Below are 13851 nucleotides of genomic sequence, written 5' to 3'. Positions count from 1 at the left end.
GGTGGATATTTCAAGATAAGTGGGAAGGATTAGATAGAGTGTGTGGGAGAATTGAACGGGCTATTTATGAAATTGTCTCATCAACAACACACAACCACAATTTTGTGAAACATCCATATAGTTTGACAAATAGTTTAATTCTTGCTAGGTGGCCTCTTATCACTCTCAGAACCGTTCATGGGTTCCCTAGGGTTAATCTTGCTAGTGATTGTCTGGATAGAGAGACGGTTAAATGGTCAAAACCAAAGAAGGGGTGGGTGAAAATAAATTTTGATGGAGCATCAAAAGGCAATCCAGGGATCTCAGGAGAGGGATGTGTGGCTTGTAATGATGAAGAAAAGGTCTTGTGCAAGGGGGCTAGAAGACTTCAGGACGACACTAATAATGAGGCGGAAGTTCAAGCGACACTACTTGCAGTTGATTTAGTAGTTAATGTGAAGGTGTCAAAATTACATTTTGAGGTTGATTCCCAAATTGTTGTCCAGGCTTTGGTTAAAGGACACACTCCATGTTGGAAATTAAACAAATATGTAAATATAATAAGTGAAAAACTAAAAATGTTCAATAATTATTGCATCTCAGACATGAAAAGAGAGGGAAACACTCTTGTAGATGAGATGTCAAATGAAGCATGTGGCCTCGAGCCAGGGGAGGTGAGGTGGCAGAATGACATAAACAAAACTGTTAAATGGAGTTAAGACGCATTGCCAAGTTGGTGCGACATTAAATTCAAATCCCTTGTCAGAAGCTGGCTTTTTTCTTGTGCGAGTGTGAGTTAATGAGCAGTTATTGCGACATGCTCTGAATTGGCGGCAATGGTGGAGAGACATGCATTAAATGCCAATTTCGTAATGCCCGCATTGATAATGAATAGACTTGGCAAGTTGGTGAAACCTCTGATTTTATCAGAAATCTGTAATTTTTCAGAAAGCTCAGAAATGGAAGCTAATTTCACCTTGGAATCTTCCAAACTGATGTCGGCATTTCGTTGTCATGTTCCGGTAAAGAAACTCGAGAGAATGCTTCTCATTAAAGACCCGCTGCTTTTAAAAGCAGTTCAACTGGTTTTAGGAGAAGAGGTGGTTGTCATTAGTCACCGTTACAAGTGCAGAGCAAACATCTACTCGCTTCTCATGGCTTGGGGTCTACAGATGGGACACACGGTGGAAGAGGTGTGAAAAGTGTTGTAGAGACTAATTCCAGGGGAATATCTGTTAAATTTGGAATCCCTGCTAGAGTGGGTGGTGTCAGGATGGGGATTTAATCTTGCAAAAGGTATCCCGAAGGCGAATGAAGAGATGAGGGTGCGTCACTCGAGCATTCAGTTTCTTCGATGTCGTGAGGAAGTTAAATTGCGTTTCAAGGATGACGCAAAGAGAGGCTAGGAAGGGCTTTTAATCTTCGTCCAGATTATGGACATAGAATATGTGATTAGGCAGGAGGGTGGCGGGAGAGCGGTGGAGAACGCGAGCCCTAGGAGGCGGATAACAAAGAGACTATCCGCAGAACTAGCTAAACAGGTGGGAGATGATGCATAAGGTGGATGGGATGGTGGGGTTGTTTCTCCAAGCCGACGAGGTGCAATGAGTAAGAAAGCAGAAGGAAGAAGGAGGCGACAACAACATGCCGAAAGAGGAGGCTCTCACCATAATTGGGTGGCTGGTGAATCGAGTGCCTCGACTGCAGGAGGCGTGAAGGAGGAATCATGAATAGGTTATTACAGGCATGATACCCATAGGTGCCATTTTTCTTTACTCTCTTTTTCAATTAATTTTACAGTTGAACTTTAAACTTCAAGTTGAAATGCCTATTTTTTGACAGGCAAGATTGAATAAGTTTTTTCGTACTTTTAAGTATGGGGGGTGGATGTGTGGGTGTTGGTTACTAGTTTTGAAATCCAACTTTTGGGAGGGTGGTGATGGCAGTGTCATGGATGTCTTGTTTTGGGAGCTTTTTGATAGTTCATTATCTTTCCAAAGTTGTAATGCTTATATCTCAATTAAAGAAAAATATATATTTTACCGATAAATAATAATAATAATAAAATGAAACCTATTTAAAAAATAAAAAGTCAATTCATAATTCATTTATTTATTTAATTCAACTAATATGAATAATAATTATAAATATCATGTCCAAGGGGTTGAGCTTAACTGGTTAAAACACTGGGTTCTCACTGTGGAGACCCAAGTTCAATTCCCAATAGGGACATCTAAAGTGGAATTCTAAGCTGTGACTCTCGGCCTTCCATAGGATGGGGAAGGTCTTGGGGTCAATCTAATCAAACATAATAATAATAATTCAAAGATATGTAACGTGGATGGGGCCCCCTACTGTGTCCCCACTGGTTCATAGCTCCAGTCAAAAGCTATTCAAGCTTCGGCCAATTATCAATAAAATAAAAAAAATAATTTTTTTTTAAATATCATTATTTAAAAAACAATCATATTTATCAAAAAAAAATTATATTTATATGAATTGAATAATAATATTATTAATTTTCTATATAATATATTAAATTTAATTATTTATTTGATATATTATAATATAATGATTATTAAATAAATAAATAAATGCAGCATGTAATTTATTATTTATATATTATATTCATCATATATTATAATTATTAAAAAACTTAATAAGAAAATAAATGGATAATAAAAGGGGACAAAAAAGAATTAATATTTTAAAACTTATTCCACGTACCATTGGAAAAAGAACTTAAAAAAGTTTGAAATAAGAATACCAGTAGGTATTTAAATAATCCTATTGTTTCTTTAAAATCTCCATGGTTCGTTAGATCGTACATGTGAAAAGATTACTTTATTTTCCAAATATAGTGTATAATGAAATTCTTGCCTTTATGGGTTGTTGTGAAGGCCATTGTCTATGCAGCACCCAGACTTGCTATTTGATTTTTTTTTTTCATAATTAAAAATTAAAATATAAGGAGTTTTTTTTTCAACTAATTATTAAGTACGATCAATAGTAAATTTTGGGTGCTGGATAGACATTGTCGTAGTGAAGCATCAGTTTCTTAAAATTACGATGTTTGTTGGCAATGCTTTTCTTGATTTTCATCGTAATGCTTTTCTCACACTGCAGAAGGAAAAACTCGAGGAAAACCCATCCGATGATCATTATCCGTTCAATTGTCTTGCATACCTATTGGGAAACATGGATCATCGATTTTGAAATATCAGTTCGTCCATTTCACATAAGGAGACGCCTTCAACGTAATTAAATGTTTTGACAATAAATTTGAGTCCCTTTTTTATATGGAGGTGTCAAGTTCACCAAGTTTGCATAATGTCAACCTCATTTCTTATGATGTTTGCGTGGGGCACGATTCCGACCCCATCTCTTATGATATTTACATGGGGCACAATTCCTCCCTCATCCCTTATGATGTTTGCGTGGGGTATGTCCAACATCATCCCTTATGATGTTGGAGCCTTGCATTCAACAAGACTTGATCCTTGGTGGGCTTATTTGGAACTATACGAGTCACTTTTTAAATATATATAAGACTAATTAATATAAATATTTTAAATATTATTTATAGATTTTTTTGTTAAAACTTATTTTACTTTGTTTTTATTTAAAAGAAAATTTATTTGATGTATTTTAGACTTATTTTATTTTTAAGACATTTTAAGAATTAGCATATTTATCTTGAGAAAAATCTATGTAGAAGATGTTGAGATATATTATTTTGGAGGTGTCTATTTGATTAAAAATGAAATCTAATAGTGATAAATATCTCTTGACCTTTTAAATAAATTTGTTAGAAATAAAAATTATGATAGTATAATTTTTTGTTTTAATTTAAGGCCCCTACAAAATAACATGATATCAACGCAAGCAAAGAGTTCCTACAAACTTAACATTATTAAAGAATTTGTTAATTATCATTTATTAGCAAATGAAGGCTTTGTGAAGTTAAGGAAGCCTTATGTTAGCATTCCTATGTTCCCTAACCAAATAATCTCCTAAATGAAAGGATAATAGAATTCATATGGTTTATAAATTGGTTAGAGTATATGTCTGTATGGGATAGGCCTTGTGATAGATATATTAGGTCAATCCTTTTGTCTCTTTGCATCACATGTTTGGCAATCCCTTTTAATAATGCTTAGGATTTTATCTGATCAAAGATCTACTATATAGTAGCGTTACTCGAACTAGTTGAGTTTGTTTCCAATTCCACCACTTGAACCATTTTATAGTAATTTTATCTAGAATAAAATTTCCTAATTTAAATAAAAAAACTTATTTTGACACTCATGAAAAAATTGATAACAAGCCTTTTCTATGCTGCTCTCTTTGCCTATCACTAACCATGCTTCTTTCAGTTTTGTAACGACCTTTCTCTATTCGATCTTGCTAGGTGTCAAATAAGCTCTTGCTTTGACTCAAGGTAGTAGGAATTTTGTGTGAAGACACCCATACATACCCATTTTCCTTTACCAAATTTGATATTAAAAAGATCCTCTAATTTCATATATATGGAAGTTTAAGCAAGGATAAACACAATCTATAATAAAAACATATCAAAATGGCATAGGCATTGGCAAGACTCTTTGGCCTCCACAATGTTACGATCGCATTTGATTTATTTCTAAAGTAGTCAAGGAAATAAGCTCAAAGCATTTTTTAGCAAGCCCACATTAAAAATTCCCCTCATGCATATTATCACATCCCTTGGAGTCTAAAACAAAGTAAACCTTTACATTGCTACCTAATGGGTGTTTGAATCAACTTAACAAGCATTAATATGCCTCAATAAAGAAAGGAGAGTATAAATATAGAATGAAATGTAGTAATATAGACATAGATTACTATGTAATTAGATTGGGTCAAATGATTGAATATTTTGTAAGAAATTGCTTTAAAAACATGAAATATGAAATAGGAATAATGAGAACTACATGTACCAAAGAAAACTTTACTTCAAAATTCTAAACCATCTATTAATCAAAGTAGTTGTTAGTAACCTTAATTTTTATCTAATAAAACATTACAATTTCCTCCAACAATTTCTATTTCTATATTGAAACTTTCAATGTTCAATGGTTTTAACCCTAGGATGTATCTCATTAAGAACAAAATTAAGGTGAGGCACCCAACCTTATACAAACTAAATCAAGTGCCAAAATCAAAATAAAATTTAAAATGAGATTCAAAAAGAACATAAAAGTAATAGGAAAACTTGTAATCTACACTTAGAATTAAGCATCATAACTACAAGTAGACAAAAATTATTTTTTGCTTGATGTAACAACTATTAATATGCATGACATTTAAGATGATGAAACAAAAGAATAAATAAGTTAATAGTGGAACTGTGAATAGAAAATCAATTATCTCATTGACAATTGTTATTAACATTTCAGATCCATGAGATGATTTTTTAGATATCAAAAGCCACACAAAAAATTGAAGTGATTAATAGGAAGAAATGTTACTTTTATATAATCATTCTAAATAAAAAAATTCATCAATACTAACATCACTCACTTATAGAAGGAAAAAATATATGGTTCACAATATCAATAGAATTAGCATAAAGTCTTAAATTAGGATGGACAAGAACCATCAAAGACAATATGCAATGTGGCAAATGAGTGAGGTGCCTACTATCTACTATTAAAAAAATTAATTCTAAGTGATGCTTTTAATCATATGTGACATGAAGTGTCTACTAAAGTAAATAAACATACTCCAATCAATTTATATACAATATAAATTGTATGACATTGTCTATGTGGGAATTGTTTGCACTATCCCATAGTATTATCATAAGTTGCATCCATTCCATAGTGTTATTATAAGTGTTCTTATAATAACATTATGGGTCAGGTGCAAATAATCTCCCTTGTAACCAGAACCAAATTGTATCGTGCTTTTAAGAAGCATCAGAATGTTAACACAAGACTTCCTTAACTTCACAAAAAAATTACTTATTGATAAATGATAATCAATATTCTTTAATAATGTTAAGTTTGTAAGAGCTCTTAGTACACCGAAGGTGTTCCTTATGACAAAGAAAACCTTCACTTGAACATCCGACGGTCTTAAATTTAGTAGAGGTGTGGAAGATGATAAAACGTATCTTGTCTGTTGATAGCTTTTGTCATTTTCGCATTTATTATTTATTGTTTTCCACTTCATTCTTTGTTTTTGTTTGATTTCTGTTCACAGGAGTGAATTAATGATTAATGATTATTAAATTCACCTTTCAAGTAAAATGTCCGATAACAAAAATACGACTTAAAAAATAATAAAAATGATTGAATTAATGATTAATGATTATTAAATTCACCTTTCAAGTAAAATGTTCGATAACAAAAATACGACTTAAAAAATAATAAAAATGATTCTCAGAATTTTTGTTAGATTACCTACACCCAATGAATGTATTTACTTTTGAAAAATTAGATGTGTTTATTATTGTGGTATGGAGATTCCAATGGAGTCTACTTTTACATTTGGGTAACTCTTACCCTCCATTTAGTATTTTCATAAGTTTTTATTTGTTTTAGATTTATTTTTAAAAATTTATTTTGTTTTGCATATAAAAATAGAGAAAATTTTGGTTTTTAAATGCACTTTCATATTATAATAAAATACAAATAAATTATAATTATTTAATTAAATTTTATTTTATTTATATATGAAATTATTTTAAATATATTTATACTATGATAAAACTATTAAGTTAATTAAATTATATTTTACTTATATTAATATTCATTTTCTAATCTAAAGATAAGTAAATCTATTAAAGATATAAATTAGATTATAAATGAATTAATTATATTTTAGATTTTCTAAATAATATTATAGATTAAATTTTATGATTATCATTTAAATTGTTTACTTTTTATCAACTAATCTTAAATTTGTTAGTTAAATTAAATATATCTATTTATTATTATATATCATATAGATTATGTATTGAATGTTAAATCAAAATGACCACTTTTTGACCCTTGCATGTATAACAATATGTATAGGGTTAATTTGTTATTTAACCCTTTGACCATGATTATATTATTTGATTTAAAAAAAAAAAGCAAGTTTAAATATCTAATACTTTATCAACAAACAACTCCCTTTTATGTCAATCCTTCACCACTACACTTGTACCGATTTATAAATTCTCAAATGCGTCTCTCATGATTAACATTTTTTCTTAGACAAAAATGCACTAAAATGAGGGTTGGTGAATGCTCCTTGCATAAACATATTGATAATCACATCATTCAGGGCATCTCTAAAATGGATGTCATCTCAATTTAGGCACTTGGATCTACACACGATGTTGATTTTTGACCACTAATAGGACTTGGACTAGCTTCCTCATAGGTAGCAAAAATATCAAAATATAAGGTGCCTCCACTACCTCCATACTAGGCCCTCTTTAGATATTATCAAATCTTACATAAATGAAAGAAAAAATATAATTAGCAACAAACTCTACTAAACGTAGATTCAAAACACATTCACTATTATAATTTTCATACACAATTGATGTGTTGGTATGTAACTGAGCTTGTTTGTTCACTCTTGTAACACGTCCATATTGATCTCAATCTTCAATGAAGCATAAAGACATTTCCATTAGCAGACAACCTGTGAGAGGCATTTCTTCTTCTATCATATATGTCGCTCCTCAAATTATTGTCTACAATTTGTTTTTTTGTCAAATGCTATTGAAAGACTAAAGACCAATTAGTAGGAGGGTTCTTGATGTAAAGGGTAATTTTTTTTCTTATTGACTCAAAATGGAACGTTTTTCAATCTCAAGTGCTTGTGGATAAAAAAAACATTGTTCTATCAACACTAGAAGATTAAACACAATCTCCCCCCTCTCAAGCTATCTCTCACCATCTTTCTATCTCTACCACTCTCTTCCTTTCTCTTCCCATGAATCTTTATTTCTCCCTCTCTCTACCTTACACTATATCTTTATCTCTACTTAACGTTTCTCTATATCCTTCCCTCTCCCCCCCCCTCTATGTCTCCTTATATCTCTAACTGTTTATCACTATATCTCACCATCTATATCTCTCTATCGCTCCCTCTCTCTTTTCTTCTATATCTATTCCTCTCTGCATCTCCCTCTCCCTCTCCCTCTTTATCTCCATATCTCTCTATAGTTATCTCTTCCTCTACCCCTCTCTATCTCTCTATCTGTGTCTATCAAGCAATATATGTACAACACAAATGTATAAAAAAATAAATCAATTTTTTTTTCCCTATTTGACTTTCTATAACTCTTTGGTGTACCCATTACACACCAAGATGTGATTTCTAGTTATTTAGTAGGGACATTATTTAAGAGGGAAATTAAACCAATGCACCAAAACAGTGGCTCATTTGCTGTCAAGCATATCTATTTAAAAATATCTACAAAATTTAATCATAGAACACCATTTGAATGAGAACAATCCAGACAGACATTTGGGCAGATAAGAAGATTCTCTTCCACTGTCGAAATAAAATTGTCCCATATTCGATAAAAAAGATCGGTTAACAATTGGCAGATAAAAAGATAACAATTACAGCCGTAGATTATTTTCCACCGCCTCAATTTGATGATCTGATTCTTTCACTCGCATCAAATCTCACCTATAAATAGCTAACTTCTCAAACCGATGTCAGGCAAAAAAAAAATTCAGTCATCTGGATGTAAAGATGCCGGTCCGGTCTGGATCTCTGGAGTGAAGTTTCTGCAATTTCTTCGGCAGGGATTCCTCGGTTGTAATGCTTAAAATTTTCGTTCTAAATTTAACCTTTATTCAAGTTTTTTTTAACGATTTAGGTTTAGGGTTTGGTGTTTTTTGGTCTAAAGTTTGGTCTGTTCAACAGAAATATATTCTGGCCCTAAATTTTTCTCTGGCTCTGAGATTACTGATTTGTAATCTTCTGACCGAGGTCAGGAAAATCATGTGTTTTTTCTTGCATTACTCTGGCGAATTTTTTAAGGGCAATTTAGTGAAATGTTGATCTGAGTTTGCAGATCATACATGAAAGGAGGAGAACATCTAGATAGATTTCTCCCTTTTTTATGAAGAACGTGAGAGCATTATTTATTTGTGTGAAATAGTTGTGCGGGTGCATAATGTTAAATCTTTTCTTTTAATCTTTCTTTACTTTTCATCCTTTCTTTAAGTTTTTTCTCTTTCTATTAGTCTTTCTTTAGAAAGTTTCTAGTCTTTAGGAGATCTTCCTTCTAGTTCCTTAACCAAGTTAAGGGATTGTGGGCTTAATGCCATGGAGGGGTGAGTCTGAGCAGTAGATAAGGTTTTATATACTTTGAAATTGAGTATCATATCTTTCTTTAGATCAATTATGGGTAGTCATCATCAACAATAACAACTTTAAAGGTATCGTGTAATATTGTCAAAAACACTAGACATTATTATTCTCAATTGTCTGGTGATAAATTATTTGTTTGATTTTCATTTCCAACATATATTTTATTTTCATTTTTTAATCTTTAGATTTATGGTTTAAGATTACAAGGAAGAGAGTGCTCTATAGTAGATGTGGATAGCGTAGCTTCTAGTTATAAAACAAAGCAATGTTCAATTATGGTATGTCAATTGTGTTACTTGTAGATGTGTCCTTGTTTTTAGGACATATAGGGGATAAAACTTGAGGATGGCATGAATGTGTAGATGGGACGAGTAGTTGTTCCATGAGTGCTTGACGACATCAAGAATGTCTCACTCACCTAGGGGATGTGTCCCCGTTTTTCTAGCCATATTTTAAAAAAACACTCAAAATGTTAAAAAACTTGAGATGGCATGAATGTGCAGATGGGACGATTGATCCCATGGATGCTCAAGGATATCATCCAAGGGATGGTTGGTCACCCCATCCCCTTTTTTCTAGCCATATTTAAAAAAAACACTCAAATGTTAAATTATTATTATTATTATTTTTCTTTGTGAGCTCCCACACTTCAAGAAACTTGAGATGGCATGAATGTGTAGATGGGCAGATTGGTCATCCCAAGGATGCTCGAGGACATCACAGATGTCCTTTGACCACCCAGGGGATGTCCGATTTGCCCGTCTCCCTTTTTCTAGCCATATTTTTAAAAAAACACTCAAATGTTAAATCATTATTTTTTAATTTCTTTGTGAGCTCCCACACTTAAAGAAACTTGAGATGGCATGAATGTGTAGATGGGCAGATTGGTCATCCCAAGGATGCTCGAGGACATTAGAGATGTCCCTTGATCACCCAGGGGATGACCGATCTGTCTGTCCCGTTTTTCTAGCCATATTTAAAATTTAAAAAACTCTTAGATGCTAAAAATATTTTTTTCCATTTCTTTGTGGGCTCCCATACTTCAAGATATTTGAGATGGCATGAATGTGCATATGGGATGAACAGTCATCCCATGGATGCCCGAGGACATCATGGATGTCCCTCGATTGCCCAGGAGATGGTCAGTTGCCTTATCCCTTTTTTCTCTAGCCGTATTTAAAAACAACACTCAGATGTTAAATTTTATTTATTTATTTGTGGGCCCCCACACTTCAAGAAACTTGAGATGGCATTTTGTGTAGATGGGATGACTGGTTGTCACATGGATGCTTGAGGACATTAGGGATGTCCCTCAACTACGCAAGGGATGACTAGTTACCTCACACCCATTTTCTAGCCATATTTAAAAAAAAACTTAGATATTAATTTTTTTCATTATTTCTCTATGGCCCCCCACACCTCAAAAAACATGAGATGGCCTGAATGTGTAGATGGGATGATCGACTATCTCATGGATGCTTGAGGATATTAGGTATGTCCCTCAATCGCCCAGGGGATGGTTGGTCATCCCGTCTGCCATTTTTGGCCTTAAAAAAAACGCTTAGATGTTACAAAATCTATATTTTATGTATCTTTGTCACACTTCATGTCTCCTAAATGGAAGAAAACCCTTTTCTATGCATTTGACTTCATTTTTTGTTCATTGTTGGTAAAAAAATTGCAACGAGGTTTGAAGTTGAAGGAGAAACAAAATATTCTAGTAGGGTTGAAGCAGGTGTAGAGAGGTTGAATCCAATACATATTTTCTATTTGGTAGCACAACAACAATTTTTTTGACAAAGGTAAGTCATTTTATCTTTTTATTTATTTATTTTCAAGTTTTTCTTCAAAGTTTAAACTAAGAAGCATTTGATTTTTTTATTCAATTTTAGATTTATAGTTTTAGTAAATTTCAAAAAACTAACTGGTAATGATAGCATGGAAATGAAGTGGAAAAAATTCAAATAAATATAAGAGTTTCAACCTCATTAGTGTGGAAGTGTTGAGGGTGGGGATGAACAACCATCAAATATGGATATCATAAACTATTCCCTACCTTATTATATAAAGAATATTCTAAGGATAATTTGCTAATAGAGGATATGAGGAAAACAAGGATTAGGATAGGTTGTTTTATTGTGATGGGTGGTTAGATTGATATTACACATTGACTCTTTTTTTGAGTTGTGGACACTTCAAGGAAGTGTAAAAATGCAGACTTCTAGTTTAACATTTTGAAAGAGGTCATAGAGAAAGATGGGGTTTCGTGCATGCAAATTGGCTAGTATGATGGTGGAAGGTGTAGACTTCTAGTTTAACATTTTGAAAGAGATCGTAGAGGAAGTTGGGGTTTTGTGTGTGCAAATTGGCTAGTATGATGGTGGAGGGTGTTTACAAGCCCATCTTTTGGTCCCATGTATTCATGCGTTGTATAATGCATTGAAATATATGGGGAAAGAAGATTGGGTGAAACAAGTTGTGGCAAAAGCTTGACACATTCAAATGTTCATTTGCAACCACAATACCTCACTTTCTCTCTTTAGGCCATTTTGAAAGGAGTTCTTCAAACTATTGAAATAATTTATGCAAGTTACTTCATTTTCTTAGAGAGGATTCTTGAAGTGTATGAGCCTCTATAGTTGATGATGGCAAATTAGAGTGGAGTTGATGGGTTAATTTAAGCTCCATTGAATGAAGAGCCACATATTAAAATTCTAATTTTAATATTTTAATTGTATTGTTCAATTTTCAAAATTGAAGTTTCTAATTTGTCAAAAAAAAATTGAACTTTTTGTTTGTTGCAGATATGTTTGCTCTCTCATTTCATCTATTGTTTGAGACATTTGAAAGCATGTTTGGAAAGATAAAGAATAAAATTTTGGCCAAGGATCTTACTTGGGATTATATGAGCAACATATTAAGCCCATTGCCATGCGAAGGTGAAACCGAATGAACATCTTGTTTCATATGGTATCCTTTGTTCTAAATATCAAATGACATGCATGAAAGGTGGGAAGGTCGAATCCATGTGATGATGAAGAGGTGAAAGAAGGGCTAATGAGAGCCTTTCAAAATATGTGTTCACATGAAGAGTACTCATTACTTTCCACACAATGGATTTCGTAAACAAATAGTCATGGTCCAATATTCAATAAATTAGAGGCAAAGATAACTAGAGCTATATTAATTGAAACTGGCCCTATTGGATGGTGGACATGACCCAAGAAGGATACACCACAATTGAAGATGATTGTCATTCGCCTCCTTTCATGAGTTTCTAGTTTCTATGTTGTAAATATGGAATTGGTCCACATATGCCTTTAACCATCATCAAGAGGAATAGACTCATATCCAGATGAGTGGAGAAGTTAGTAGCTATGCATAGTGCTCTTTGACTTTAGGATCGTCAAATTTCAATGTATCAAGATACTCCAACTTTACAATGGGATGTTGATCTTGAAGACATTGCCCAAGCTGATGAGGAAGAGGAATTATACGGTTTGGTTGGTATTCCACTGGATGAGGCAAACCCTCATAGTGGTAGTAACTCAAAGGATTTCACTTTTGATGTTACATTCAAAGATGTATATTAGGAGCAACAATGTGCTTTTTTTTGTATTTTCATACAGTAATTGAAAGTGAAACTTGTAGCCTTTGGGCATTTTGTTTCAACTTGTATGTTATTTAATAATATTGCATGCATATTGACAATGAATTTTGACATAGTCAAGGGAGGGAGATCCAATGAAGGACAACCCAACCTTGTAGCTTAACACATAAATCATACACAACATACCAGTAACCGGTAACAAGGTGCTAGGAACAACAGAAAGAACAACCGGTAACAACACATAACACATAACCAGTTAATAACTTGAATAAATCTTATTACAATCAGAAGAATTACACATGCTACATGTTGGATTGTAGTCCAGGATACAAATGATGCTTACAACATAATTACAATATCTGCAGATCATCCTCGTATCAAATTGGCTTTCGGGAACAGTCTGTCGGTTCAGCCCTAACCCAAACCTCAGCCTTCCAGCCTCAGTCCAACTGAATCAGAATCCTGCCGAATCTACATCTTCACTCGATCTCCAAACAAGTCTTCTATCTTCCAACTTCTATCCCTCTAAATGATTCACAAACCTCCATATATATATATATACCGCTCGCAAATAATTACAACTTAATAAAGTTGACCTAAAGACCAACCGGTTCATGAAACGTGCAACAGTAACATGTCGACTCAAATCACTAAGAATAAACACAAAAACATAAAACGATGCACAGACCTCCGGGAATACCGGCCAAGGCCCTAAAGCAACATCTCCAACGATCCGCAAGTCACGGAGATCAACCGCAACCTGAAATCATCTTCACTCAACACACTACTAGACTAACCGGTAAGAACACATCAACCAGGCCAATACCGGAATCCACATCTCGCCGGAAACATAGCCAAATGCTATGAAACTTGAATATGACAAAGATCACGAAGACAAGGGGATAAACCCAAAA

At 33.2% G+C, this 13851-nt stretch overlaps 1 long non-coding RNA gene across 1 annotated transcript; it reads left to right on the top strand.

Annotated features, from left to right (window-relative positions):
- The first annotated feature begins 8683 nt into the window (after positions 1 to 8683).
- Positions 8684 to 12999, top strand: LOC131038455 (uncharacterized). Its single transcript, XR_009104477.2, has 2 exons — positions 8684 to 11129; positions 12132 to 12999. It is a non-coding gene; the product is annotated as an uncharacterized LOC131038455 (long non-coding RNA).
- Positions 13000 to 13851: the final 852 nt, after the last annotated feature.

This window comes from Cryptomeria japonica, chromosome 8, assembly GCF_030272615.1.
Source record: "Cryptomeria japonica chromosome 8, Sugi_1.0, whole genome shotgun sequence".
Classification (NCBI taxonomy): domain Eukaryota; kingdom Viridiplantae; phylum Streptophyta; class Pinopsida; order Cupressales; family Cupressaceae; genus Cryptomeria; species Cryptomeria japonica.
This window is presented reverse-complemented; position numbering and strand designations above follow the sequence as displayed.